We start from the raw sequence: 26,348 nt of genomic DNA, 5'->3' as shown, positions 1-26,348 counted from the left end.
GTAGTATCAGCACTAAAAAAAGTCACATTCACAGGACAAAAATGAACCTTTTCTGAATAGTTTTAGAATGATCTTGAGCTGTATCAGAACAACTATAAGAGCACATAGACTAGTATACACCCATGGACCACTATGGAAACCACCTGGATCATTGAGGGATTACACAAATTTAACACCGCATTGTAATTTAAAAGAAAGTACTATGATTTGATACAGAAAATGACTAAAATTCTATGATCTAATTACTAAAGTGTGTTTCCTAATTCCTTAGTATCATTATCAAGTTTGAAAATGTTCTATTGTGACAAGATTGATAGGACCAGAATTGTGATCTTAGTTTTAAGCAGCTTGCAAGAAAAGAAAGATGAAGCTCTCCCTTGAAAATGTTCTTTTGCAGTCGCTTTGGAGGAAACTGAAATTGATTAAATGGTCATTATGGTGTGAGTAGTTCTCTTAACATTTTACTAAGCTGCTGCAACAAAGCAATGCATTTTAGCCACTGTTAAAGACTCAGGGTGTAAATTCAGTGTTGTTAAAGAGTTTTGTTTCATTCACACATGAAGATTTATTATTTATTATTATTATTTCTAAACTTAAAACCAGTTAAAGGAAGGCCAACTGATAAAAACAGGTTTTAAAAAGTGATTTAAAAGATGGTACAAATGGTGCAAGCCTTATTTTCTCAGGCAGGTCATTCCAAAGCCGAGGCACCCTGACTGAAAAGGCTCAATCTGGACTTTGGAACAGCCATAGGGACCTGCCTGAGGATCTAAGGCTGCGTGAGGCTCGTACGGGGTTAAAAGCTCTGAAATGTAACTTGGTGCAAGACCTAAGCAACCTTTAAAAGTGATCGGTAAATTCTTAAACTCAATTCTAAGACACGCAGATAGCCAATGAAAGGAAACTAAAACAGAGGTAATGCGTTAATGTCTCTTAAAGTCAGTGAGCTGCTGCTTTTTGAACCAGTTGGAGGAGGGAAATTGACTTGAAGTCAAGGCCAGAGACATGTTTAACACACAAACCTTGCATAACTGAAAACCCGCTATTCCACCTTGTGATGTCATGTAGTAAAACAGGAAGTCCTCCACTAGTTTAATCACTCAAGTAGTCTAGCAACTCATGTTAATCCACTGAGCTATAGAAGGCATTTTCAACTTCTGGAGTAAAGTCACTAACTCACAAAAAACTGCAAACAAATACGTGATATTGTGACAGACGTGGATGAAGTGGTAGCCTCCATTATGCAGACCTGATTAAGTTTTGATGGTTACATGTGGCAGAGAAGAGCGGCTCAAAAGTGCTCTGAGGCTGCTCCCGGGCACGCACCAGCAGATCTCCCCTTAATGCTAAAGTGAATGTAAAAGCTTTCGGAAAGGTAATCATTATTAGCTTAAGCAAGAATGCCTGCCAGCCTACCCATTCGGCCACAGTGCGTTTGCGTCATACGAGTGACACCATAATTTACTGGTGTCAATAGGAGTTACTCATTGACTACAAATGGAGCCTGTCTGTGTCTGTGCTTTACACTTTCCAGTACGGCTACACAATACATAGTACATTTGCCTATGATAAATAGCAGATGTTGCAACAAGTGTGTACAGTTTGTGCATGCCAGAATCTCTTACTTTACACTCATATTATTATAAAATATATTAAAGTACAAGTAAGTATGTAAGTTTTTGGGTTTTTTTTTTTACATTTTTTAAGGGGACAATTTAATGGCAACAACAAAATGACAACAACAAAGACTTATGCAACAACAAACCTTATAGTTTATGTGCAAGTATGTAGTATAGTATATGAAATATGATATATGAAACTTTTTTTGTTTAAAGGACTATTTTCTGATAAATGTTTAATGTTGTTACCTCATCAAAAACATACTTAATTTTTTTTGTTTTGTTTCATTCACACATGTTTAACACACAAACCCTGCATATTTAGGCTGTGTTCTTCTCTCAGACTGAAAACTCTGTTCCACCTTGTGATGTTACGTAGTCATACAGCCAGTGCTCCACTGTGTTTTTAAACTTCATACACCTTCACTAGAATCATTTGGATAATTTCAGCCCTGGAATTGTCAATCTCTACTAAATAGAAGGTAAAAGGTAGCTGTTAACTACCATAACATGACAGCACAAGGTGGAACGGAGCATTTTGAGCTTTGGAGATGTAAACAGACTAATAATAAAGGGATACTCAAACACGTGAATGAAACAAAACACAACTCTGAGTGTGTTTTTGATAAGGCAACAACATTATAACATGACTTAAAGCTCACAAGAGTCAATTTTGTGTAATATAGGACCTTTAAAACGTCATTATAATCACATATCATATTGCCTGTGTTACCATGGCAACTCTATTTAGTATTTCTTCTCATTATATCAAAAATACTGGAGGGGAAAAAACGAAACGTACCACTAACTAACTAATGCTTATCGGCGCATAATGCTTGCGTCTCATAGGAACAGCCAGCCACTCTCCTCTGCCCATCTTGTGTCAACAGCACTATATTTACATAAGCCACTTCCTGTCAGCCATTGCTCCTGCCCCAAGAGCCTCACCGCCATGATTCGATTTACAGATGAGATGAATCGTGAACAGAGGAAATAGCAGGACGACATAAATCACACAAGAAGAGCTGGCAGCACTGTACTTGACCTTTGAGAATGGCGATAATGATGCAGGAGTCAGATACACAGGGCATCAGGGCCAACAATGGAGCCTGTGATGACACCGGAGCCCACCTGTGTGTTGTACTCAAAAACCACAAGAGTAAACGCCATGAATTTTAATAGTTCACTCGTTTGATCATAGGTTAGAGTTGTTAGCACCCCAGTGAAAGTGTGTTTGGAAAGGTGGTTGTGTATTGCCATTTTGTGTATCAGTGGACCCACCAGAATGCCACTGTAGGGGAAGAGGAGCGGTGGATAGTGAACAGGGACCCGTCTCCAGATTCATGGTCAGATGAAGTTGGAAATTTGCACAGTCAGTATTTTAAATATACAGTTTTTTTTATGTCCACTTGAAGAAAGAGTTCAATAAATTATGTACTTGAGTGACAGAACCTATTGTACTTTTATCAGCCCCAATCTCAATAAAACAATTAAAGGCTCTGTATTACAGGGTCAGATTATACAGAATGATAAAGAGTTTATTGACCTTTATTTAGTCAGGATAGTCTCGTTAAGATTGAGAATTTTTTTTCAAGGGAGTCATGACCCCACAGGAGATCCTATCAGAGGTGGAACCAACTCGTTGTTTTGCCAGTCTTAAAAGTCTCAGGTCTTTGACCTCAAGTCCGAGTCAAGTCCCAAGTCAAATACAAGTAAGTCCAAGTCAAGTCTGAAGTCACTGGCCCATAAGTCTTTAAACCAAAGTCCCAAATAGAGCTTAGATTTTTGCTTTTTATATGAATTTCAAACTAAATTGTTCTTCAAAAGTTATGGTATAGTTATAAATGAATATTTACGTAAGAGTTGTAGAAATTTTTATTAATTTTTTCCTTTTTAAATGTCTTGACAAGTGTTAATCATTATGGTCAGAACAGAAAGAATTCAGACTCAAAAGTGCTAAATAACAGTTATTTTGTCATGTAGTTCTGTCTGTTTTAATGTATTGTGCTGAATATTACTGTAGTACATTTGATGATGCCATATCAATACTTCAGTTACATCCAAAATAACAAATAGAGAAGTGGGAGGAACATGTTTCAGTTTGTTCCTGTAAAATTCAGCACCGCATGTATCAACTGTAAAGAGAAAAGTGTTTTCTAAAAACATATATTTTTTTAGGAGAAGCATCAAGTCTTCTCAAGTCCGAGTCAAGTCCCAAGACATTGACCTTCAAGTTCAAGTCGAGTCCCAAGTCTTTGTCTATTTTATTAAAACAAGTCTAAAGTCCTAAAAATAGTGACTCAAGTCTGACTCGAGTCTAAATCACCACTTCCCCACCTCTGGTCCCTGTTGTACATGTTTTTAGTGGTTACTGAAGCGTGTGACTGAAACAAAACTCAACTCCAGGCATGTTTTTGAAGACATAACAACATTCTAACACGGATTAAACCTCACAAAACCTTTAATTTACCTTCAATACTTGTTTTCTCCTTTGACCAGTAGACACGTTACATAAAGCCTGTGTAAGAATAATCATTTGGTGTAAGGTCATTTGCAGTAGTTCCTCTGCTTTGGCCAACCCCACCCATAAAACCGTCAGTGCTGTATGTTAGAGGCTTCACTGCGGAGTGTAGCAGGTGTGCTCTCTCTGAGCGACTGAACCCAGGTCCTGTGCTCTTCCTCTCTCTGTGTGTCTGCCTCACTGCAGCATCAGCATCAGCAGTGTGATTAGCCCAGTGCCTCGGCTGCCACTGATAAGACTCCTATAAGGGGCTAGCACTGACAGCATGGGCCTCCCTCTCTCCTACCTCTCTCTACCTCTTTTTGCCTCTCTCCTCTATCTCTCTCCTCTACCTTCATCCTCTACCTCTCTGCCTCTCTCTCTCTGCCTCTCACTCTACCTCTCTCCTCTCTCCTTTACCTCTCCTTTACCTCTTTCTCCCTCCTCTCTCTCTGCCTCTCTCCTCTACCTCTCTCTGCATCTCTCTTCCTCTGTTCCTCTCTCTCTCTCCCCTCCCTATCTCCTCTACTTCTCTCCCTTCCTCTCTCCTGTCCCTCTCTCTCCCTCTCTTCCTCCCTCTGTCCTTTCCCACTCCCGCCTGTTTCCCTCCCCTCTCTCTCTTCAATCTCTCCTCTTACTCTCTCCCTTGCCTGTCTCTCCTCCCTCTCTTCTCTGCTCCTCTCTCTCCCTGTCTCCTCATCTTCCTCTCTCCTCCACTTGCCTATCTTCCTCTCTCTCCTCCCTCTCTCCCTCCCTCTCTCCCTCTCTCTCCTCTGTCTGTCTCCTGCCCGCACGCCCAGCACAAGTGGCCCGGCCGGGGGGATTACTGCCTGCTGCCATTTCTGCTGATGCCTTTCTTTATGTTATCCTCTCCAGTCAGATGTGCCGCATTTGAATAACTCAGCTGATGTCGTAAGAAATGGAACTCTTGGAAATCTCCCCCTGAATACAAATGAAGATCAGGGCAAGACTTTAAAAAAACAAGACCGGCGAGGGCTGAGAATCTTAAAGTAGCATTCTGGTGGTGACTTCACAGCGAGGGGGAAAAGATTCACACTTTTTCACAACAAATAAACACCAAAAGCTCAAATTATCACTGGTCCGGAAGACAAACTGCAATTACAAATGTTATTAAAGGGTAAATCACTGTTCTAACTATGTAATAAAGTTCAAGTTCATTCTACGACTGCTCAGGAAAGGTCAAATTATTTTTAAAGGACACATATCTTCTATATTTTATAATGTTGTTTCCTTATCACAAACAGACCTAGTGTTGTGTTTTGTTTCATTCACACATGTTTAACTCACAAATCCTGCATATTTAGGCAGTTTTTAGCTCTTCTCTCAAACAGAAAATGCTTTGTTCCACTTTGTGATGTCATGTGGTAAGACAGGAAGTGCTCCACCATGTTTTTAAACTCAATAAACCTTGACTAGAATCATATAATTTCAGCCCTGGAAATGCTGATCTCCACAGAACTAAGGATACGTTTACACTGAAACGAATCACCTTATCACCGTATCGGAAATGATTTGCAACAAGACACGTTGTTTCTTTGTCCGCAAGCCTTCCCTATCCACACACAGCTTTGCGCATTTGTTTACATTTTACAGAAACTAAACGTAGAACCACATGGCTAATTTGCATAAACTGAGCTCTCAAAACACCTCGCTATTGTGCGCTGATGTGATTCAGCTTCTGTCGGACTAAAGGACATGACTCAGTGAATTATATGTGTTCTTTTTGTGACAGAGGGATGTTCTGCTCATGGTGAGTCTGTTCTGTGCTTCTATCACATTGGAGATGGTTCGTGTGAAACTTTTCCGAGATACGCATAGACGGTATTTATGATTCGACATATATTCTAGCCTCTTGGTGTTTTGACGGTGAATTACTTTGCGGCGCATAGACCTATGTACGTATCAAAGCTTTCAGGCATCCACACAGTGCTGGATCGGATCAGTACTCAGATGAATTCGTGGGAGCTGGCAGCACCAGATCTTTCTGTCTCTGGAGCCGTTTTCCATCAGATTAGTGGGGACGAACACTGCATCCGCAACGAAAACGACTCGAATATGTACTAGTGTGGATGGGGCCTAAATTTAAAAGGTAGCTGTTAACTCCCACTACATGACATCACAAGGGCATTTCAAGCTCTGGGGGGATGTAGACAGACTAATAATAAAGGGTTAAAGTTAACAACAACTGGCTTACTAACAGTGCACTTTCTGATTTGTGTTTTGTTTTGTTCTGTTTTTCTAGATAAAACGCTCTATAATTCAATGCAGACAGGACACGGCGACCTTAGTTTGACCCTGAGACATGACAAAAGTAGGTACAACAGCTTTAACGCTTTAGGACACTCCTTAAGAACAACCTTAACATAAAAACTGTTGCACTAACTTGCTTTAATCACCTCCAGTATAGTGAAAATGCAGTATATTATATCAAACATTTTGCCCTAATATCAGCACGTGGAGACCTGTAGATTAGGCCGTGATGGATATGCTCCGAAGAAATCGAGTTACAGGCCTTAATCAAGCAAAATAGTGTGATTAGACTGTATATGCAGTGAGAGTAGTCCCTGTGAACGAGCTCTGCGGTGGGCCCCTCCTCGCTCCGGCCGCGATTGAAAAATTAATGCAGCAAACTGACAACACTTAAGGCCTCCCTCTGCCTCAGTCTCTCCCGTCTCTCCTCCCCTCTGTCTCTCTCTTTCTCTCTTCTCTCCCTCTCTCTCTCTTCACTCTCTCTCCCCCCCTCTCCCTCTCTCTTGCTCTGAACAGGATCAATTACCCAAGCAGGGCTCCACTCAGCAGCGCTAAAGAAACAAGAGGCTCTCTCCTCCGCAGCTGTGCCCGTGCTAGTGTGTGTGTGTGTGTGTGTGTGGCTTTATGATGAGTGCAGTGAAGGAGGAGGAGGAGGAGGAGGTGGTAATAGTCTGTTTGCTTCTCTCTAATGACAGCGGTAGAGTGGATTAGCAGCCTCCTAACCCATCAGCATCACTCCTCCTCACAAGTGACAGGCCATGTAAATAACAAGACACGGACGACTTGGGGAAAGTGTGTGTGGTAGTAAACCATCTACAGCCTGTTAGTGACTTTTCCTGCAGAAGTGAGTGTCTTTATGAAGAACTGACATGACATAGCAGAAATATTCTTACATTTGTAGTACTAACGGTGCATCGTGCGACTTCTCTGGTGGAAGCGTCCGTCAAACGCTTTTTTCCGTGGAGATCTTATTGTTTTATGTGCGATGTTTCGGTGTGTGGTGTTAGATCGTTCTTTTTCATCTTCATGGAGACCAAAACAAACCAAGTTACAGGACAGAGCTGTGGAGAGGCGACCCCGCTCACAGTCCGAATACCTGGTTTTCTAAATGATATCATGTGGTAAGACTGGGGATGTAACAACAACCGAAATATCATGGTATCGTGTCGTCAAAGTTCTCACTCTTTGCTTAAATTAAGAGGTATGGTGCAGCAATAACTCAAAAAAGACAGAAGGAACTACATAGACCATGATCCTTTGCTTCGTTTCAATGCAGACTACAAGAAGAAATAACAGTTCTAAGCACTTTTAAGTCTTAGTTCTTTAGATTAAGTCTTGTCAAGGCATTGTAAGAGGAAAAAGTAGCATATTAACAGTTTTGTTTGCCTCCACAAAATATCGCAATAAATATCGTACCGTGAGATGTATATTGTGAAAACCGAGATTTGTTTTGATCGTTACATCCCTAATCGTGAGCCTCCACACCATATCGTGAGCTTTCCCACGATATCTCAATAAATATTGTACCGTGAGGTTCATACTGTTACAATATCGTATCGTGAGACTTGGATATCGTTACATCTCTAGGCAAGACAGAAAGTGCACCACTGTGTCTTTAAATTCATTACACCTTCACTAGAATCATTTGGATAAATTCAGCGCTGTAATTGCCGCTCTATCCGGAACTAAAGATAAAAAGTAACTGTTAACAACCACTGCATGACATCACAAGGTGGAAGAGTACATTTTGAGCTTTGGAGATGTAGACAGACTCATAATAAAAGGTTACTCAATCACGTGTGAATAAAACAAAACATAATGGTAACGCTAACAACAACTAGCATGCTAATAGTGCACTTTCTGCTTTGACAGCTCCTCCTCTTGCTCTGAACAGTATCAATTACTCAAAGAAGGGCTCCACTCGACAGCGCTAAAGAAGTAATTTTGAGCTATAAATCCACCTGTAATTGAATAATTATAAGGTAGAGAGAGTTTAATGTCATACTGTGGAACATTCTAGACAGTACAATGACATAGCACAACGCACCTTTAACCATAAGTTGTATACTGCATGACATCGCAAGGTGGAACAGTGCATATTGAGCTTTGGAGATGCAGACAGACTCATAATAAAGGGTTGCTCAAACGCTTGTGAATAAAACAAAACGAAATGGTAAAGCTAACAACAACTAGCATGCTAACAGTGCACTTTCTGTTTTGACGACTCCCCTCCTCCCTCTCGCTCTGAACAGGATCAATTACTCCAAGCAAGGGCTCCACTCAGCAGCGCTAAAGAAACAAGAGGCTCTCAAAATCAGATTGTCATTTTGAGCTATAAATCCACCTGTAATTGAGTAAATGTAAGGCAGAGGTGGTTAATGTCATACTATGGAACATTCCACAGTGCACCTTTAACCATAACTTGTATACAGCATGCCACAATAGTCTCATTATCCTCCGGTGTATTTAAAAACTGTCAGAACTCGCTGTATGAGCCATTCATCTCTCTACTGATTCAGCTCAGAACAGTCACTATGACAGTTCGCAGAAGTCCGTGTTGTGATTCAGCTGATCTGCCTGTCCGGCCCGGCTTCCTGTAGATGACATATTTGTTGTTGCACTGTTCTCAAAAATAGCCCTTGTGTGACTTTGGCCCCTGCTCCCGCTCTGGTGTGCAGCCCATAATAGACAGAAATCACTATGGTAACTTTTGATCCCAGCTCTGACCCCTGCACACTGACTCACTTTGCAGGTTAGAACAACATAGGTTTTACTTGTACTAGGCCTGTCGCAATAACACATTTTTAAAGGTGCACTGTGTGACTTTTTGGTTAGGACTACTTGTTTCTATAAATATGTCATTTCTGTGCCTTGAATATTCCACAGTGTGACATTAACAGCTCTAAAAACGTACATTTAGCTCAAAAGTACCTAGAAAAACAGAAATTCTGACTGAGCGGGGTTGCCTCTCCACAAATCTGACCTGTAACTTGGTCTGGTTTGGTGTCCATGAAGATAGAATCAGTGTAGCAAGATGTATTTTCATATTTTAAGTACAAAAAGTCTCAAATCCTGATCAAACTTTATGAATTCAAGTTGACTAGATGTTAGTTTTTGCAGTGTAAAGGGTTGAATACCTGATTTCTATGGATAATTATTGGTTCTTGCTATATATTTGTTGCAGCTCAAGCCTTTTGAATGATACTGTCTGTTTTAATGGTTCACTGGGATTACTTTGCATTATTGTTATTGTATCAGAGGTACAATAGTAGTTTAAGTAGATGTATAAGAAGTAGTTTCTATTATAGACGTTATAATAATAGTGATGTGATGACTTGTATGTTGGAGAATTAGAAAAGCACTTATTGAACTTAAGCTTGTATACAAAGAGCCAACATTACAAAGAACCCTGAAATTGATCGCTTGCAGCTGACGTCATCAATATTCTCCGGGGGTGAGTTGCTAACTGTACGCACTGTTCTGTATGAAGCCCTGTTACTCAACTTAGCGTTTATCTCAGCTTGAATTTAACGCTTTATCTGACCGTAAAGAGCTGACTTAGCTGGAACTGCAGCAGATTTGTGCTGTTAAACAAGTTTCTCACACATAAAATTACAGTCACAGCTAGCATCAGCCAACAGTTTTTCAGTTAGTCACTCTCACCTTTTTGTTGAGAATCAAACACCTAAACAGGACCGTGGACACTCGGATTGATCACAGGCTCCTGAAAATGTGCTGTTTAAAGCCATTTTGTAGTTTTTTCTTGAGTTTCTTTTTGGTCATTTCCCCCAAATTGTCCAGTATGAACTCAACCTTGTTTTACTATAAACTGTAGAGAGCAGTGTAGTCACATTTTTGCAGTACCCTCTTCAGTCGTAAGTGCTCTAATAAAACTTTATGCATATATTTTTCCTGCATATGAAAATATTTAACAGTCTGGTATTAAACCTTTCTGTTTTCATGGAGACCAAACTAGACCAAGTTACACATCAGATCTGTGGAGAGGCAATCCCACTCACTGTCAGAATGCCTGAGTATATATTTTTGAACTATAAACCACCTGTGATTTAATAAATGTAAAGTTGAGCTGTTTAATGACATACTGTGGAACATATCACATAGTGCACGTTTAAAGGCACTGTGTAACTTTGCCTACTGTGGAATAATCAGCCGGTTTCACTTTGTGGAAACTGTCTGACCTCACAGCATTAGGATTCATTCGCTCGACAGTAGGTGGGTAGTTTTTTCAAATGTAACCAGTCGCTGCTATTTGGTCGTGATGTATGTAATGCGCCGCTAATGGGGTTAACTGGTATATTAAGCTTTTCCCAAATCCCAGAAGAAGAAGAACAATAACGTCTTTCCCGTTGATAAAATTTTCTTTGTTCCGGCTTTAAATCCTCAATCTCGGGAATCGCTACCAACACAGAATATATGGCTCTTCACTGATTGTCTGGTTCCCGAACTCGCATGTCCGGGTTTTTGCGAACCGTCTAGTGTATTCTGATTCCTGACCTAGTCACTGGAGAGAAATGAAATTGAGTGGAGGCACTAGGCGGCACCAGCCTGGCTATTGCTCCACAGTATGGCATGATACAAATATATCTTGAATTTATCCAATTACAGATGTTTTTATTTTTCAAAACTACCGCAAAGAACTGCATTATTACTGTACACGGACCTACTTTTCCACAGAACTGGCCTGTAATTTGGCCTGGTGATGGTGGCTTGCACGTCTCCATGGAGATAATTTACTTTAATGCTATACTGTAGAACGTTCCAGGAAAATAGAACGTGGAGTCAAGCTGGTGGTGGACCCTCTACCAAAAAAGTTACACAGTGCACGTTTAAAGCTCATAAGCTGATATGCTGTAAAGTGCAAATATTGGCCAAGCGATGTGTTTATTTGGTGTATCTCTGGTGTAACACTGTTTTACCTTAAACAAACCGCCCAACCATTCATCATTTGTAGCTCCTGAAGCCCTGACACACTCAATAAGCCCTGAGACTACCACTGAATCGCTCATCTCCATTAGCTCCTCTCTTGACTCCTGCCTATAATTAGCTTGCGTTTTTATCACAATGCGGTCACCGTCTGGAGAAGACACTGTGATCTGTGGTCCGTCAGAGCCACGCTGTCAAACCCGTCTCTGAGTCACTGACGAGGAGCCCCCCCTCCTCGCTCACCCACCACGTCACTGCTGACATTTGTAGCAGATATGACTCATAATTTCTTTTTTTTTCCTCTCTCCTCTTGTAGCAACCAAGAGAGTGATACATTTCAATTAGTGCGTATAATACTGACTGTGAGCTAAAGGCTTTAGACAGTAACTTCCACGCTGCAGCCCTCCACAGATGACTAGCCAAGAGTTCAAAACAGCTTATGTAGGGCTGGGAATCATACGGTCGCTGATGATTGGCTATCATACACGATACATGGCTCACGATACGATATTATCACGATATGTGGATACTCTTTATTTCACATGATGCATTGCTGTTTTTAAAGAACCATATGCATTTTAGCTTCAATATTTCTTGTTAATTCACAACTTCACGCAAAGTTAATCCATCTATTTTAATCATCAAAACAGTAATTATTAGGGGTGTGCAAAAATATAGAAATATCAGTATTTTTTGGTATATTTTACCAAATTAGTTTGTCTCAGCGCTACAGTTTTGTTGCTTTTTCAGAGGAAGGAAACTCGTTTATGCAACACATTTGACATTTTCACTGATTTGATGATTAAAATGTTTGTGTTTCGTATGAACTTTGCACAAGAAGTGGTTTAACAAAGACTTTTGGTAGCCATGATTTAACCTTTATTTTTTATTGAACTGTATTCAATCAATTTGTAAATATATCAAATTGAATCAGAAGTGCACTGTATCAAGATATGCATCATATCATGGCCTATGTATCGAGGTTTGTACCATATCGGCAGCTTCTTAAGGTCAAGTGTATTGCATAAACAAGTTTCCTTCCACTAAATTAGCAACAAAAGTCACAAAAAGTAAAAAAAACAAAAAAAAAAACCTCCAAAACATTCTTGGCGATATATTGATACAGCAGCCCAAATTTACCAAATTTAGTATCAAGATATATTGATATTTTTTTATATTTTTGCACGTCCCTACTATGGACACAAAGGAGGAGAGCTGCAGGGGTCTCATAAAAGTCAAAACACAGTCCCACATTACGCCCGGAGAAGCATCAAGTCCTAAATATGGGTCCAGATGGGTCAAATGCAAAGGACAAACCTCCCCCAGGGACTACATTTCATAGCGTGTCCACAGCGCTTTGAGAATCGTACGTCTTGGCAAGCTCTCGCCATTCTTTTCCATCAGCGTAACAGCAGCGTTGAATTGATGTAGCGTCACAACCTGAAAAGTAGCGTGTTTGGATTGATAAATGAAGCAGTCCTGTCGATTATGTTTGCAGTTTTTCAGCCAACACGAAAAGAAGGATGGAGCTGGGTTAGCCTAAGTTGTTTTTAATGACGCTAATAGGACAACATTAGAGGCATGTTCTGTTTCTTAGTTGCATTCGCAGGCTAATTCAGCATGCTTTTTTGGTTCTGATTAGGCGAGCCACACTGTTAACCTGCACAATGTGTTCATTTTGTACTCAGTAGAAAATGAATTACAGTTATTTCTGTTCAATTGAAAAGGAAGTGAAAACAAAGCATTTAAGTTATGTTCTAATGGAAGAGAGGGGTGGGATTTAATGTGTTCTTCTTTTTAACACCACTTTTTGAGCTTACAGAAGACCTATTGTGCTTTTGTCTGCTGTATAGTTATAACCTATGACACCCTTAGATCATTTTAAATTGCAATATTCGCCTAAAACAACTTAATGAATGAAAGACGTGCTCTGATTTCTGCATTTTAAACTTGGAAAACATCACAACAAAGAGCTACAAAGTTCTTAGCACCTACAATGGATAGCTGCAAATCACACTAGCGATTTTTTATTTTTTATTTTTTGCATGTGTGCCAAAATTACTATGCAACGCTGCAAAATCCTACATGTATCATGGAAAAAATTAAGAAAATAAAACTGGAGAATGAAGTAAGTATAGAGTAGAGGGCGTATACCGGTGTCAGCGAGTTGATCAGGAAATGGTGTTTTGAAAATAAGCTATTAAAGATGACTCAAACAAGCACGCTGTTTTGAGTCAGTCCAACTACAACTTTGGGTGAGGGAAAGGTTAAAAACTCTGAAAAGTTGGTTTTGCATAATAGGTCCGCTTTAAATAAGAAAAAATATGTGAATTGTAAGCATTGCATTTCTTCTTGCGTTAAATGATCTGCTAGTAATAAATAAAGATTTAAAACCTCATATATAAAGTTGGCTAGTCACCATAGTTACTATTTGTCATTATTGGAGCTCAGTATTTCTCGCATGCATGTTTTTGTTGCAGTAGTGCAGATGTTTCTGCTATTTTTTATGTAATATGGTAAAATTTGAGGTGTAGAGGAATGAAAAAGTAACTCCCAGGACTAACTGTTGGTTCGTTTTGCCATTTATTTGTTGTAACTCATGCTTTTTAACGACTATGTTTAAAAAAATGTTTACTGAAATTGTCCTCAAGATGTTTCAATATTGTAATTTATCGTGATATTCCTCTGTAACAATATATGGTGCTTCAACTGTATATAAAGTCAGAATAATGTGATCCCTGATTATGATTTCAATGCACCCGTAAAGACACACTGCACTCATTGTCTCTAGTAAATACTTTATAGCACACTATATAAGAAGCAGTTCTGATCTGTCCCCTAAACCTATTTGTATGTGGTGATTCTGTCTTTACTTGTAGTTGTGTTGGACATTGTAACTTCTGGTCAAATTAGCCACATCTGGTTTTGGGTTCACAGCAAAAAATACTAAAAACGTCTGATGTGTGACCTATTTTACACGGGGAATTACACACCTACAAGCATGTCTTTAAATCAAACCTGTCTCACTGCAGACAATAAATGGTTTTAATAACCTGTTGTCTTATTATTATAAACATAAATTAGGCTCCAGCGTCTCCAGCCATGCCCTGAAAGACATGGCAAAGCAGTGCTGAAAGAAGTACTTGATTTGTTTACTTATACAAATACCAGAGCAAGACAAAATCTACTTAAGTAAAATTATTAAAGTAACTGTTTAAAAGTGTACTTAAATAGTAAAAAGTAAAAGTATTTCATGCCTTTTCTGCAGGTCTCACTCAGTAGTAAAACCTATTTTTACTTTTCAATCCTTTTCAAAAAACATAGTGGAGTAAAAATACAGATACCTGGTCTCAAAAGTAAAAAGTTTACTCCACTTTAAAATCTACTTAAAGGTGCATTGTGTAACTTTTCTGGTGGAGGGTCAGTCAAATGCTTTTCTCCATGAAGATGAAGATGGTATTGAACCTTTCTATCTTCATGGAGACCAGATCAGACCAAGTTACAGGTCAGATCTGTGGAGAGACAACCCAGCTGTGGGTATTTCTGAACTATAAAACCACCTGTAATTCAATAAATGTAAGGCAGAGTCATTTAAAGTCATATCGTGGAACATTCCAGGCAGAGCAATGATTTATCCATAGAAACAAGCAGGTGACGGACCCCCAACCAAAAAGTTACATAGTGCACCTTTAAGTACAGATACCTAATATATATACTTAAGTGCAGTACTTTAGTCCTTTTATTTCATTACATTCCAGCACTGTGGCAAAGACAGTTACATTATTATCGTGAAACCAGGAACTTCCCTCCAGGGAGCTGACTGGGCTGTTAAACACACTTGGATGTCACTTCACATGTAGCAGTGATGTATCTTGTTGTTACTGACAGGAGATGACATTTGTCTGATCTGCTAAATGATTATTTGCAGACATGAGATCGGTACTGATAGTCTCGTCTTGAAAAATGTCCAACAAAAGTCTGTACGCCGCCTACATAGTGAATTACAATTACTGCAAACACAGCTCTTACCCAAGGATGAAAATCAGTCAATTTGTTATTCTTGTGTGCGACAATATGAAACAGATTGTGACTAGTTAGAATATTGGATGATTGTGAAGCATAAAAGATCTTTTGATGTTACAATTGCCGGTTGAATTATATGTAAACAAAATCCACTGATTCACTTAGTTATTAAGAAGGATTTAACAAGAACTTTTCATACTTTTTACTTTTGAATGCGTGAATTACATCTTTTCTCTAGAAATGTTTGGTAGAAGACAGAATAGAGGAGAGATTATGGTCCTATATTACACAAAATTGACTCTTGTAAGCTTTAAGGCATGTTATAATGTTGTTACCTCATCAAAAACATACCTAGAGTTGTGTTTATTTCATCCACACGTTTGAGTAATCCTGCATTATTAATCTGTTCATACATCTCCAAAGCTCAAAATGCTTTGTTCCACCTTGTGATGTTATATCGTGATAGTTTTCAAATTAACAGCTACCTTTTGCTTTTAGTTCAGTAGAGATTGGCAATTCCAGGGTTGAAATTATCCAAATGATTCTAGTGAAGCTGTATGAAGTTTAAACACACAGTGGAGCACTTCCTGTATTTCCACATGACATCACAAGTTGGAACATTGTAGGGGTGTAACGATATCCAAGTCTCACAATACGATATCATCACGGTACGAACCTCACAGTACAATATTTTTTGCGATATCGTGAGAAACATCACAATACGGTGGGGAGGTTCACAATTAGAGATGCAACAATATCCAAATCTCTCTGTACGATATTTTCACGATATACATCTCACAGTATGATATTTATTGCGGTATTTTGTGGAAGCTAACAAAACTTTAAATATGCAACTTTTTCTTCTTAAAATACCTTTTTTTTTAGCTATTGCTGCAACATAACTCTTAATTTAAACAAATTCGATATATTGTGATGGCCCACGACATTATTGTGAGAACTTTGACGATATGATATCACGATATTTTGGTTATTGTTACATCCTAGAGCATAGTGTTTTCTGTTTGTGAAAAGAATCAGTCTTAATATGCAGGATTTTTGTGTCATACATGTATGAATGAAAGAAAACACAAGTCACATGGTAATATAAAAGAAAGTACTATTATTTAATGTTTAAAATTACTATTCTATTGTCTAAATAAAGAGTGTTTTTATTATCATTGTAGTATCAGAGTCGGTATTGAGGCTTTTCCTTAGTATCGACATTGAGTTTGAAATGTTAGTATGGTCACAACACTGGTCTAAGCTCCGGTCTATGTGTGTGGTGCCTCCTCCGAAGGTGAAATCAGCTCTGTGTAATTCATTACTTGCGTGGGGTCACACAGGTGAGCGCTGCGAGCCTCCAGCAGGTGTGCGCCCTCCCCCATGTCAGATCAGCTCTTTCACCCCCACCACCACCACCAGAGCAGCCAGCCAGGACAGGCCTTCTCCCACTCCAAAACCATGATTGCATTCTTGAGCTATTCCTCCCTCCCTCCTCCCTCCTCCCTCCTTCTCCAGAACAAGAGCCCTCTGCATCTCTCTCTCTTTCAAGTCGAGGCTGCCGGCCGTGTTTCCCCTTTGAAGATATAATCTGGGAAAACACAGAGACATCTCCGGGATTAACTTAAATGTCTTCAGTATGTCAACAGGCTGGCCCCACTGTGGTGCTGTGCCGTCTGTTTAAAGGGGTCGCCGTGACGATAGGCGAGGAAAATGGCGCACCGCAGAGGTAAATACAGGGTCAACACTAGCCACTCGGAGTAGGACACACACCCACTGCTACTTCGCCTCCATAACAGACACAATGAAATGATGTATTCCCCCATGTGGCCGGACTTGTTTACAATGAGACGTAATAGCAGCCGGTGGATAAAATACAGTGCGGCCAGTGGAGGTGAGGCCCTCTTTGTCACGGTAAATTGGAAATGAAAACTGAGCAACGCAGTCTCTGAGGTATTGCCGTGTTGTGGCAAAAGGAAGCGTTCCCTGTAATAAAATTTAAATGTGATTGTTTGTAGCATAAAATGGAATAGGCTATACATTTTCATCATGTGTTTTATCTGAGGTGACAATTTAGATAGCAATCTCTTATCGTGGTAGTGTTGGGCTGAGCAGTTTGCATGTTCTTCCTGTGTGTTGGTGCATTTTCGCGGCTCAGGATACATAGACATGGTGTAAAAGTGTGAAAATTATGGATCTGTTTATGGTTTGATTTAAAGGATCTATATTACGCAATTTTTTGATCTATGTTATAATGTGGTTTCCTCATCACAAACAGACCTGGAGTTGTGTTTTTTTTTCATTCGCACATCACATTGCTTCATGCAGGGTAGCCACAGGGTCTTAAAAGTCTTAAAAAGGTCTTAAATTTCATGTTCCTAAATTAAGGCCTTAAAAAGTCTTCAATTATGTTGTCCAAGTGTTGTCCAAGAGCTGCAGTGCAATGTTAAATGGAAGGAGGAAAAAAATACCACCAATGTGAATGAATGTTGAAATGAATTTGGATTACGCACAAACAATACTTAGTTTGTCTTGTTAGAATGTTATTAATGATTTTTGGCCATTTTACAAGCAACACATACTACTATAAATGAGTTCAGAATGAGATTTTATAATAATTAATATAGTTAAGTATTTTTTGTTATTTAAGCAGTGAGTAATGTTCATTATCAGAATTGGATCTGGTGGTTTTCGCCCGCATAATGGGTGCGATATTGGTCTTAATTTTCATTTTATTAAGTTCTTAAAAAGGTCTTTAGAAAGTCTTAAATTTGGGGTAGTCAAACCTGGGGACACCCTGTCATGACATCACAAGGTGGAATATATGGAGTATTTGAGCTTTGGAGTTGCAGACACCACAATAATTCAGTTACACACACATGTGTGAATTAAATAAAACACAGCTCCAGCTATGTTTTAGAGGTGATAACAGCATTGAACTTGACTTAAAGCTCACAAGAGTCAATTTTGCGTAATATAGGACCTTTAAGCTACAAAAGATTGGCTCATAACTCTTGTGTAAGATCTTGCCTGTATTTTCACGGTCTGTTATCACAAGGGATTTTTTCATAGGAAGCGTAAGTGTTCCGAAAAGCAGATCCGTGCGAGGCCACTTTGGAAACAAGTTGTTATCATAATTACCTGCTGAGCGATGACTGCACCGCCATGCCTCATACAGACCCCGATGTGCCCCGTGTCTTGTGTGGGCTGCATCCCTTTTGTTTTGTTTTGTTTTTCTTTCTCCCTTTCTCTCCCTTGTTCTCTTCAGCCAGGAACACAGACAGCAAGCCAACATCGCTAAATATTGTTTTGGTGAGATCTGGCCAGGAGATTGGGGATGGGACCTGCGTCAGAGAGTGCGTGCCGGTGCTGGCAGGCTGCACCAAAGGGTTCCCCAGGGCCCAGACTTCACCAGTGTTGTTCTTCTCTGTTTCAAACAACAGCTTTCTCTGGCTGGCGCACTGGGGCCTGCCTGCCGCACGCATGGAGTTTTATTACAAATGGTCTTTCTGAATGAAGCTAAACCTCCATTCACTTCTCTCTTCATTTCTTAGAAGTACGAAAAGAACATTCAGGATTACTGAGAGAGCCCATTTCTCTAGAGATCCAACTTGTAACTTGGCGTGGCTGCTTGTCTCCATGCAGATACTTAAATTAAATGCCATGCTTATGAACATTCCAGGAAAAAACAATAACATCGACATGCAGTCAAGCAGGTGTTGGACCAGAAAAGTTACAAGTGCACTTAAAAAGAACCATCTTCCCTTCACACATGGAGTTTTATTACAAATGGTCTTATTGAATGAAGCTAAAGCTCCATTCATGTTCTGCAGCTCATGTAACCAGGCTGTGCTCATAGCTGGATTAAGACATCTGACTGTACTTCCTTTGGCTGGGTCTGCTCACATGAGAGAATTATCTGTAAAACTGCTTTAAGCCTTTCTTAATGAACCACCAAACCTGTATTCTTCGCTTTGTTACTGTTCGTTCATAATCCACTGCTATAGTCTGTTTCTGTATTCTATTTAAGAAAAAGAAAGTTAGTCAATAACAATATGATACAGCAACATATAGATCTTGTAGAAAGCTGGTCCCAGGTTCAATTCCCAAACTGTGACTTTTTGTGTTGGTTTGTTTAGTGAGGCTGGTGCCACCTAGTGCCTCCACTCAATTTAATTTCTCTCCAGTGACTAAGTCAGGAATCAGAATACACTAGACGGTTTGCACGATCCCCAAAAGTGCGAGTCTGGGCACCAGCCAATCAGCGAAGAGCCATATATTCTGTGTTGGCAACGATTCCCGAGATCGAGGATTTAAAGCTGAAACAAAGAGAATGTCTGGTGAATTTTATCAAGGGGAAAGACGTTATTGCCCTTCTTCCTACGGGATTTGGGAAAAGCTTAATATACCATACGTCACAACCAAATAGCAGAGAAAAAAAGTACCTGTCTACCGTCGAGCAAAAAAATTGTAACGCTGCCAAGTCAGACAGTTTCCACAAAGTGAAACTGGCTGATGAATCAGGCCAGTGCTCGTTATCACAATGTCTCAATAAACTGCATACATCAAAATTCTTAGTACAAATCAGACTTTCCTAACAGTAAGAGCCCTGAAATCTCAATCTCAGGTACAGTTAGATTTTAGAATTTCCCTTGCATTTCATCTTATTGATTGCAGTGACACCACACTGGGAGTGTTCTGCATGTATGTCTGTGGTGGAAAGTTCACGAGTTACCAAAGTAAGGCAAGGGAAGTTTATTTGTATAGCACTATTTGCATACAAAGTAATTCAAAGTGCTGTAGAGAAGTCAATATACATTAAAATCACAATGCAAACAAATTAAAACATAAATAATCATCTTAACATTAAAGGAGAAGAGAGAAGAGTGCGGAATAAAACATTTTCATATTTTTCAGTGGAGACACAATGCAAACATTAGCAAACACTGTCGAAAAAGTTTTAAGATTATCTGAAAACTGAAAAAACACAAAATGGATTTAAACACATTTTCAGGAGGCTGTGATCAATACGAGCGTTTATGATTCTGTTTAGAAGTTTGATTTTCAACAAATCACTTTTCAGATTGAGTTAAAATAAAACTCAAAATAATGCCATCCACTTTATTTATTTTGCACATTTTATACACATGAGAGCTTCCAAAGTGCTGCACAGACAAAAAGAAAAATAATAAAAATTGTTAAAATACTTGAAGCTAAAATGGTTAACTATAAAATGAATAAATACAAATGTAAATAAAGTCTAACAAACCTCAAACAGAGCAGTGCCTACAATTACTTTTTTTGGCTTTGTTTGCTAATCTAATGTGTGCGTTGTGTCACCATGGTAACTTGTAGTCATTCAAGAACACACATTAGAAGGACAATAGAGAATAGGGAGAGCCGGCTGCTACATTTGACCCATTTGTTTTGGCCAAATGCTATTCCTCTGCTAATTTCCCCCTGATAAGTATCTGACAGCTCACAGTGAAGTGTTTTCTCTCGGCTGGAGGGAAGTGGCCTCTCTCGCTCGCTGCGTCGATCGATGGTCCAAAGACTCTGCCTCATTTTAAATTGCTTTCTCTTGTTTTTAAACTTGGTCTATTTGCATAAAGGTAATCAATTAGGTGTATTAGAGCTGGTGCTTTTTAGCTTAAAGTGGGCTTTCTCCTTAGACCCCACCAGGCTGCAAAAGATCCTTCCCTCCTCCATCCTAACACCATTGACTTCTGTTTGCCGTGTTGGGGGCATTGATTTTTTTTCCGCGCTCTCTCCTCCCTCTCTCTTTGGTTTAACAGCTGATGAGTTGAGTTAAAGGCGCACTGTGTAACATTTCTGATGGAGTGTCCGCCACCTAAATGTCTCCATGAAGATGTTACAGCGGTGCCTATCTGCCACAAAGCTGATCTGTCTTACGTTAAGTGATTTATAAGTATTTTTATTGCTCAAAATGCCTTAAAACATGCATTCTCATTGTCAGGGTAGTCACCTCTTCACAGACTTGACTTGTAACTTGGCTTTGTAGCGCCACTTGCCTGCTTCTTTGGAAATGGATGTGTTTAATTAGCCAGGTTGGTGCCACCTAGTGCCTCCTCTCAATTTCATTTCTCTCCAGTGACTAGGTCAGGAGTCAGAATACACTAGATGGTTTGCAACACCCTGGAAGTTGTAGACCGCACACCGACAAATCAGTGAAGAGCTGAATCTATCCGAGTTGTGATAGCAGACTGCATATGCTATCCTCCTTTGGACTTCTTTTGTCAAATACAAACTTCACATTTTTTTTGCACCTTTAATTCGCAAGTTCACCTCGCAGAAACAACAATGATCATTGAGTGACCTCTGAGCGTTCCAGCGCATTACATACGTCACGATCAAATAGCAGTGATTGGTTAAATAAAAGAAGTACCCGCCTCCCATCGAGTGAACGAATCCTAATGCTGCAAGGTCAGATGCCTTCTACAAAGTGAAACCAGCTGATGAATCAGGCTAGGATTTAATGCCGTGCGGTAAAAAATTCCAGGCAAAACAAAGACATCTCCATGGAAACAAGCAGTTTGCGGACCCTCCACCAGGAAAATTATACAGCGCACCCTTAAAACACCCAGGGACAGCCTTGCATTGCGTAACATTTCTGATGGAGGAGCTGCCATCTGCTTGTCTTCACGGTGACGTTATTGTTTTGTATGGAGCTAAACAAATATATCTGACATTTATTCGGTTATAAGAAGTTTTAATTTCTCAAAACTACCACAAAAACTTGTATTTCAGACAAAGCAATAGCATCTCCATGGAGAAAAGCATTTGACCAGAAAAGTTACAGAATACAACTTTAGAGAGTTAGTTTTTTGGGTAACTCAAACATTTGTGGTTGTATTTTTAATTGTATTTTCAGCATTTTTAAGTATTCAAACGTGTACACCATAAATGTAGAATTATGTATAATTGCAACATGGGCGTCAATAGTCAAATTTGGAAAAGTTACACAGTGCGCCTTTAAAGACAAGAGGTTGATTTTGATAGGCCCTGATGCTTTCCGAGTCTGGGATGATAAGATATATGTATACAGTAAGACAAGAAGACTCAACGTAAGAACACAGAGGCCGGTTGAGACGAGGAATCCCACCAGGAAGCTAAAGCAAACGTGGTGGTGTTAAGGGCTTTTACAGGCAAACTCAGGCTTTGTCATCGAATCAGTTAGAAGTCTCTGCGAAGAAAATTGGTTTATCTCAAGTCAATGAACACGGCACATCATCAGATAGGAGGACTGCAGTGTTAAGGGAGTAATACCAAGCCAGATTATGAAACACAAGAGGGTGGCCTTTTTCAATTACTTAGAATTTATCTTTGGGGCTTGCTTCTGTTTTGTTCTTTGTTAAGTGTGTTTGCGCTTTGGAGACAATGGGATAAGACCGATGTTTAGGAAGGACTTGGGGTCTGTTGAAGTTAAAAGGCCCATATTACTCGATTTTCTGATCTGTTATAATATTGTTTCTTTAAGGGTGTGCAAAAATACTGAAATACCGGTATATTGTATTGTTTAATTTGGTGATACAGTATCAATATCATGGGCTGCTGTATCGATATATCGCCAAGAGTAATTTTTGGTATATTTTACAAAAATTATTCTGTGTAAGAGCTACAGAAGTGGTCCTATTTTCACAGTTTTGATGAGTAAAATTAGGTATTTTTCATATTAACTTTGCACCAACTTTGTGGACTTCATACACTTTTAGTATCACACCCATGATTTTAGCCTTTTTTTACACTGAACCGTATGGAATCAATGTGAAATATATCATATCAGATCATACTGAATCGAAAGCTCCCTGCATCGAAAAGTGTGTCGCATTGTGGCCTATGTATCAAGGTATGTATTGTATTGACAACTTCTTAATGATACCCAGCTCTGAGTTCTTCTCTAAAACAGAAAACACTCTGTTCCACCTTGTGATGTCATGTGGTGATACAGAAAGTGCTCCATTGTGTTTTTAAACTCCATACAACTTCACTAGAATCATTTGAATAATTTCAGCCCTAGAAGATAAAAAAAAAAAACAATAACCCAAAAAAACAAAACAAAACAATAACCCCCCCAAAAAACAAAACATTCATATTGCATATACTAAAGCAGTGCAATTAATCGAATTTTGATCATGATTTCGGTTTGTGTGTCAGACGATCTCCAAATTCATATAATCAATTTGAAACAATTTAAAGCTTAAGTTTATTTTGGGATACTTTTAATATAAAGTATATATACTTTATATACTTTACTATACTTTATATAAAACTTATATTTATTTTCTTTTTTAAATATAGTAATTGTAGAACAGCTGGATGTATAGTTTATTTTGGATACATTTATGTTTTCTATGTATTTGTAGCCTATAGGGCTGTTTACAACAAAATATTTTATCATAAGTGCCTTTCGTTTAGATGGTGACGGCGTTTTTGGGGCTTAAAAACACAAAAATCTGAAACCACCCTCCAGAGCGGAAAAGCTGAATAGTGTCACCACCTAGCCGTCTGGCATACATACCCAATCGAATCCCACACACTTTTGCGTCACCATATGCACGCAGATTTCCTCCCAAAAACATTCGTCTAAATGCATGCAAGTGAATTGCAGAATAAATGCATTGTGTAACTAAAAAATAATCATTTGAATAATCAGAATTTCCATATTGACCCAAAATAATTGTGATAATGATTTTCAAGCAGCCCTAGCATATACTGTAATGTGTCAGTCAAGAATATATATGTATATTTTTGGTGAAACTATAAACTCTGACACAATAAAGGATCAAAAAAACAAAAAAACAAAATGTGTTATCTCAAAAACCCAAACTCCCTGGAGCATGCACGACAGATAAGCTTCCTGTACCATGCTAATTCCCTCTATGTTTTATCAGTCGCTCATTTTGACAAAGACACAAGAAGCAGACTCAAGTTACACTGAGTTGAAAGCACCTATAAACCTCCCACATGGAAGAGACACTCTCCCAGTCACAGATACAGACGCAAACTCATATAACACGATTAGTTTCTTTGAGGATTTCGCCGCGTGCTCTTATATCCAGGATGAAAGCCCTCACGCTCCTGACGAGAGCACAGAAAAAAGCAAACGAAAAAAGCTGGCCTGAGACTGGAGAAACCATTGGAGCACATTTCACCGCAATATTCACCACATTATTAAGGAACACATTGGCTTATGCAGTGCAGCTCTCAGCACCATCTGTAGTGTAGTGTGTGGTGCTCAAGTGATAGCAATTTTCCTGTAGTCTGAGGTCTCTCGTGCCGTATTACAAGTGAAATTCGATTGCAGATCCCAGCTTGGTGTTCTAGTGCATTTAGTTTCTCATAAATGTTAGCATTCTTCGGTGATTGCTCCCTGGCCGGTCTCAATATATGCACAAACGCACTCCCAGCCCGCTATTTAGCTCATTGTTCAGGTCCCTGTCATTAAAGTCTCGTGGTGTTTCGACAATGTGCAGTTTTTCGTTAATGAGAAGCAAGGTAAGGGGGTTTTAACTTTGGTATCCTTTAGAAATCAGGTTCATAGGGATACATGTCGATGATGCTAAACTAGATACACAGTCGATGATTAAAGGGCACATATTACGCTGTTTTCTGATCTCTGTTATAATGTTTCCTCATCACAAATATACCTGGAGTTGTGTTTTGTTTCATTCACACATGTTCGAGGTGGAGCAGAGCATTTTGAGCTTTGAAGATGTAGACGGACTAATAATGCAGGTTTTCTCAAACATGTGTGAATGAAACACAACACAACAACCCGTGTTCAACCCAGACATTATCGTTGGTTGAACATTTTACACAAATCAACCTACTTCATGATATATTAGCAGCGATATTTTTCTGATTGAACAATTATGATTTTGTTATGCATATTTTGTTAAGTTGGTCTTACAAATCTCTTTCAGCTTAAACTTTCTGAACACAATACAACACAGCATCTTCTTCATCTTTTAAAATCCAAATTCTGCTCCAAACTACATGCTTACTGACAGGATCGATTTAAAAGAACCAAGCATCTTTGACAATGAGAAATTAATTCATCTTGATCTCAATTCAAAGAAATAATTCACAGCCCTACAGTGTTATAATTTAGGTAAGGTTAGAATATTTTTTTTTAAATACATTAGAAAACATGCAAAAAACTCAACATGCACCATTAAACGATTAAAAACATTAAGACTGTTATAGGATATTTTGATTCTGTACTTTTCAGTTTTGGTCCACCACCATCATGCTGTGAGTAAGAGACAGGGAGATCCAACCAAGCACAGTTAAAGGTGCATTATGTAACTTTTCGGTTGGGGGTCCATCACCTTCTTGTTTCTATGGATATGTCATTGATCTGCTTGGAATATGACATTTAACAGCTCTACCTTACCTTAGCTCATTCTGACATTTGCCACGTTTACATGAGAGCTTTAATTCCGAATAAAAATGTATTCCAATTTTAAAAGACCATGTAAACACTTAATTCCTAATGAAAATTATTATTCAGACTTAAACTTAATTCCGAATTAAGTGAGTGGTTTACTCCAGTTTTAAAGACGAATTAATTCATTCCTCGGTCATGTAAACATTTATTCTTCTTAAAAATGATTCCGGCCGTTCAGCGCATGCTCGTTGGGCCGCCCTCCTGATGCAATCCGGACGAACCGGCTCCACCAGTCCTGGCTTCGGACTTTCATCCACTGCTCTTTGGATTTGTGAGCGGAATGTGGATCCCTTCTCCGACACTCTTTCCTTTTCCTCCTCTGCCGACAGACGTAAAGCGTGATGAGAGAATTCTTGAGCTGCTGCTTCAGTATCATCGGAACGGCTGTGAAAAAAGTTTGGATCATGTTTGTGTCCGTGGCGCGACGACAAACCGAGATGACAAAAAAGCCAGTAGCAGCTGAAGTGTGTGTTTTCTTCTTGTCGACGTAAATAATGGGCTTCCTGTCCAATCAGAATCC

At 39.2% G+C, this 26,348-nt stretch overlaps 1 protein-coding gene across 7 annotated transcripts in view; it reads left to right on the top strand.

Moving 5' to 3' along the window:
* Positions 1–26,348, top strand: part of zmiz1a (zinc finger, MIZ-type containing 1a) — a 294,565-nt gene that overhangs the window by 36,093 nt on the left and 232,124 nt on the right. Inside the window, exon 2 of one of the 7 annotated variants that reach the window (XM_055162365.1) lies at positions 6,383–6,451. The exons of the other annotated variants lie outside the window; for them this stretch is intronic. The gene's annotated coding sequence lies outside the window, so the exon portion shown is untranslated. The remainder of the gene's footprint in view (positions 1–6,382; positions 6,452–26,348) is intronic. 7 annotated transcript variants of the gene reach the window in all.

The sequence above is a fragment of the Boleophthalmus pectinirostris genome, unplaced genomic scaffold, assembly GCF_026225935.1.
Source record: "Boleophthalmus pectinirostris isolate CB_2022bp ecotype Guang Dong unplaced genomic scaffold, ASM2622593v1 HiC_scaffold_5, whole genome shotgun sequence".
In the NCBI taxonomy this organism is placed as follows: domain Eukaryota; kingdom Metazoa; phylum Chordata; class Actinopteri; order Gobiiformes; family Gobiidae; genus Boleophthalmus; species Boleophthalmus pectinirostris.
Note: the sequence above shows the minus strand (reverse complement) of the source record. Positions and strands in the feature narration are given on the sequence as shown.